This window comes from Schistocerca piceifrons, chromosome 1, assembly GCF_021461385.2.
Source record: "Schistocerca piceifrons isolate TAMUIC-IGC-003096 chromosome 1, iqSchPice1.1, whole genome shotgun sequence".
Lineage (NCBI taxonomy): Eukaryota > Metazoa > Arthropoda > Insecta > Orthoptera > Acrididae > Schistocerca > Schistocerca piceifrons.
The window spans coordinates 106,652,872-106,658,191 of NC_060138.1; the positions used below are offsets into that span (position 1 = coordinate 106,652,872).

Consider the following 5,320-nt stretch of genomic DNA (forward strand, 5'->3'; position numbering starts at 1 on the left):
GCGAAACTGGTCGCGATGCCTAGTTTTTCGCGCCGCTCACATGTGGTCCTTATTTCTGGCCGGCGTAGCTCCGTCTACGTTCGCCTTAATGGTTTTAATCTTGAGAGACATAATCTTATGATTATGCGTCTTTATTGTTTTAATTTTTAATCTGTGACATGGCCAGTGTTTGGCTCTCAAAATAATTTAATTTTTTGTAAGTATCACGATTTCTTTATTATTCAGTCATAAGACTGATGATGCATTCCAGTGTGTAATATATGTCCGTATGTGGTTTAATTCATAGGTTCTGAAGAAGATTCCATTACTGGAATCGAAACCTAGGTAAACGAGTAAAAATTACCTTGCAACTGAAGGCTGAAAAAAATTGCTTATTTTCTATACATATACGGTTGCTGACGCGCTGCATGATGTTAAAGATTAATCGAATATCCGCCTGACCATGAGTAATCTAACTGAAATCTTCCCGAATCTCTCAGCCTTTTCCAAGTATACCTCCCCCACTTGTGATTCCTGAACAGAGTCTTAGCTGTTTCTATCTAAAATTTATTGGAGAACTCAGTTAATCTTTTTCATCTCTCATTCCTACTACCAAGCTCATACTCTCCCGTAACTCTTTCTTCCACTCCCTCCTCACAATCGCTTTTCAATCCCACAGGACTATTAGATATTTGTATCTGTTTACATAATGAATTATCCGTTCGATATCCTCATGTACCAGTAAGTATTAAGTCAACCTGACGTACTTATACGTTCAGAATTATTTTAATAATATCTCGAATTGATGTTTCGCAGCTGTTCTGCATGTATTTTATATTCGCTGCTGAAATTTATAGCAAGGTGCAAGCAGACTTTCTTACTTCTCATTTCTGTTGACGAGATCGTTTGGTCCCAATACTATGGCTTACATTCCTTTCCCTGCTATAACGCTATATGATTATATTTCTATTCCCCTTTAAATTCTGAATTACCGTTCAGTGCCACCATATACTCTGGCTATATCTGCGTATGATTTCGGCATGAATACCTGCAATTTTGTAATTGACGTTGATCTGCTGTCGGTTCTCATGAAATAATTGTATTGCCTATCTGTTCACAGTCACTGATTACCCTTTTTACCTATTCGTAACGTATTCTAATTGTGGGATACAGTTTTCTGCTGACCATTTTCTGCTGCTGTTGATATTACCCTTTATTCATCTTATCACAAATCGTTATCTTCTACATCTACACCCACATGTACATGATTACTATCCCGTGTCAGCTCTGATTTACGTATTTATTTCCTCGAATGCCACGTCTACAGGACACGTTAAATCAATACACCAATTCTTGCTTTCTTCCTTCTTCTTCCTATCATCCCATATTAATTTCATGCTTTCTGATCACTGTCTTCGGAGCTGCTCCATGTTATGAGGCTGCTTTCTTTTTCTCTCCTGTTCCACCTTGAAGATCACCTTCTGAATTTTGTTCCTATATAAGTTTCTATTGTGTGCGTCCATTATTTCAACTTTTGTTTCTTTGAGATCCTTTACAGTGTGTGTAAACCACGCTAATTGTCGTTTAAGCTTCATTATTTTATCAAAGATTTGTTTTGTGAGCCTGTCGATTTCTATCGTTTATGGATAGCCACTTACGTAAATATTTAATGGGTTAACTTTTATGATTCTGTTTTGGTTCAAATGGCTCTGAGCATTATGCGACGTAACTTCTGAGGTCATCAGATCTTAGAACTAATTAAACCTAACTAACATAAGGACATCACACACATCCATGCCCGGGGCAGAATTCGAACCTGCGACCGTAGCGGTCGCTCGGTTGCAGACTGCAGCGCCTAGAACGGCACGGCCACTCCTGCGGGCGATTCTGTTTTGATTTGTGAATAGTTTCTCTGGGCAATTTCTTACATTTTTTTATAAACTCTGTGAAAGAAATTTGTAAACCGACTTTTCTTGCTTGCTCAATTTGGTTTACTATTTGGATTTTCGCATTCTCCAGTGTGCTGTGCCAACGGCCTTGCGACAGTGGTAACACCGGTTTCCGCCAGAACACTGAAGTTAAACGCTGTCGGGCTGGGTTATCACTTGTATGGGTGACCATCCGGTCTGCCGAGCGCTGTTGGCAAGCGAGGTGCACTCAGCCCTTGTGAAGCAAACTGAGGAGCTACTTGATTGAGAGGTAGTGGCTCCGGTCTCGTAAACTGACATACAGCCGGGAGAGCGGTGTGCTGACCACATACCTCTCCATACCCGCATCCAGTGACGCCTACGGGCTGAGGATGACGCGACGGCCGGTCGTTACCGTTGGGCCTTCATGGTCTGTTCGGGAGGAGAGAGAGAGTGTGTGTGCGTTTCTGTGATGAGGGAAACGTCATCCTCGAATCGGGTTTCCCTTTCGTATCAGATTTTGTGCACTCTCTAATCACTTCTTCCAGGGCACAATTAAAAAGTATAGGCGACAACCCGTCTCCCTGCCTGATTCTTGTTTTTATTTATTTCAAAGCCTTGACTGTAAATGAGATGCTTGTCAGTGTGCCTTTGATAATGTTTGTAGGTTTGGATCCAAGCCGAATTATTTTTATAATACTTACAAGAGATTTTCTGTCAATTGAGTCATATGCATTCCTGAAATCTACAAAGGTAGCAGTGCTGTTTGTTCCGCAGTTTTCTCATTTCAAGGATGGTTTTTACGCGCGACTGCTACGGTCGCAAGTTCGAATCCTGCCTCGTGCATGGATGTGTGTGATGTCTTTAGGTCAGTTAGGTTTAACTAGTTCTAAGTTATAGGGGACTGATGACCTCAGATGAATTACATTCTGAGCTATTTAAAGAATTAAATTTTGCCTATTAGGAAGGTTGCACGTTGTCTCCAGATTTACAGTAGTAACAGACATCATGCCCAGAACCAGTAAGCCTAGCTACTGCCATCACGTGTTGGATAATTACAAGTAGCGGTTATAAGGCATCACTAATCCGTGAGGTACATAACGCTCGTCAGCGGTCAGTACAAGCTCTACTATTTACAAGCACAATTCCTAAGCTACCTTAACACCCGACAGGAACAAAATTACAGACTCAGAACAAATGAACTCGTTCAGATGTTAACTACTTGGTCTTTAGCAACTCTGATGCTGAGTAAGAAACCGTCTGAAAATAATCTTTTCAACATATCAACGACTCCGACCAGCATCTTATACAGTTACACAAATATTTAACTAATGTGATAACCTGTCACCAAAGACGCTTGTGCTCAGCACTCTTTAATTAATTCACAAGTTTGAGAACGAATTTTATCATACCTTGGATAACTACACTCAACTCGATCCCGGATTCGCTCATTTTTCGTTCTTTGCTGAAACCTCACGGTGTCAAATAACTATAGTGCAATAAGGCTGGTAAGTCTCCCCGTAAGAATAACAATTTCCTAAGGAAATTTGTCAGAGTTCACCATTAAACAAAGAATGTCTCTGCAACAAATGGACAAATCTGGATGGACCCACAGGATGAACACGAGCCAGGTGAGAAGTCACCCTCCCATTGCCCTATCATATTAGCCTTGGCTCCTCTCGAGACGTCCAGTAGAAGTTTCCGTCCTCTGTGCCCCCGGCCAGCGGACCCGCTCGCCGCGAAACACTTCAGAACACCACGGTGTTAAAGACGTGCTCCGTCCTTTCGCCACTCAAGTAAGTAGCGAGTGCGCAACTATCACTAGGAACACGGCCGAGCTCACGCCGTCTGGACGAACGCAATCTCGCCTTGTTTATCTGGCAGCCAATCACCGAACGAGACGTATCGAGCATCCACTCTTTTACCTCCATCCTAACATCTCATCGCAACCAGAGTTGATATACAGGGTGCCCCACAGGAAAAAAAAAAATCTAGAAAACACGGGCACCAAATGCCTGCCTTAAGAGCTACGTAAGAGTACTTGATCGTCTTCGATCTACGAAACAGTTCTCTTTTATTTCACTTTGCTTTCCATATTCTGGGAGAAGGCAGTATGGTGGTATGGATCAAACTACGGAAAACATGAAACTTCCTGGCAGATTAAAACTGTGTGCCCGACCGAGACTCGAACTCGGGACCTTTGCCTCTCCGCAATATCCTTTCTTTCAGGAGTGCTAGTTCTGCAAGGTTCGCAGGAGAGCTTCTGTAAAGTTTGGAAGGTAGGAGACGAGGTACTGGCAGAAGTAAAGCTGTGAGTACCGGGCGTGAGTCGTGCTTCGGTAGCTCAGTTGGTAGAGCACTTACCCGCGAAAGGCAAAGGTCCCGAGTTCGAGTCTCGGTCGGGCACACAGTTTTAATCTGCCAGGAAGTTTCATATCAGCGCACACTCCGCTGCAGAGTGAAAATCTCATTCTGGAAACATCCCCCAGGCTGTGGCTAAGCCATGTCTCCGCCATATCCTTTCTTTCAGGAGTGCTAGTTCTGCAAGGTTCGCAGGAGAGCTTCTGTAAAGTTTGGAAGGTAGGAGACGAGGTACTGGCAGAAGTGAAGCTGTGAGTACCGGGTGTGAGTCGTGCTTCGGTAGCTCAGTTGGTAGAGCACTTGCCCGCGAAAGGCAAAGGTCCCGAGTTCGAGTCTCGGTCGGGCACACAGTTTTAATCTGCCAGGAAGTTTCATATCAGCGCACACTCCGCTGCAGAGTGAAAATCGCATTCTGGAAACATCCCCCAGGCTGTGGCTAAGCCATGTCTCCGCAATATCCTTTCTTTCAGGAGTGCTAGTTCTGCAAGGTTCGCAGGAGAGCTTCTGTAAAGTTTGGAAGGTAGGAGACGAGGTACTGGCAGAAGTGAAGCTGTGAGTACCGGGCGTGAGTCGTGCTTCGGTAGCTCAGTTGGTAGAGCACTTGCCCTCGAAAGGCAAAGGTCCCGAGTTCGAGTCTCGGTCGGGCACACAGTTTTAATCTGCCAGGAAGTTTCATATCAGCGTACACTCCGCTGCAGAGTGAAAATCTCATTCTGGATACGGAAAACATGTCCAGGGGCATGGGGGTCTAAAATGGATGCTTAAGAGATATGAGCAACTATTCATCTATGCTAGTGTGAAACACATATTTTCTACTAAACAAGTGCTCACAGCTCTTAAGGTACGCATTTTAGAACCAATGTTTACTAGTCTTTTTTTCTTGTTTTGGTGTAAGGAACCTGTCCGTAAAACTCGGGACATCATGTATGAGGCGAAGAGAATATACTCGCGAAGGTGAATCGAACTGGGCGGCACAGCTCAGTCGTAAAAGAGATCACACCCGACAGGTACCAGAGATGAATGTGACGCTGTATGAATGATAATCGATTCCTGACTCATCAGGAATTATTGCT

General features: G+C 43.7%; 1 non-coding gene across 1 annotated transcript; it reads left to right on the forward strand.

Moving 5' to 3' along the window:
* The first annotated feature begins 4,820 nt into the window (after positions 1-4,820).
* Trnas-cga lies at positions 4,821-4,895 on the forward strand. The gene has a single exon. It is a non-coding gene; the product is annotated as a tRNA-Ser (tRNA).
* Positions 4,896-5,320: the final 425 nt, after the last annotated feature.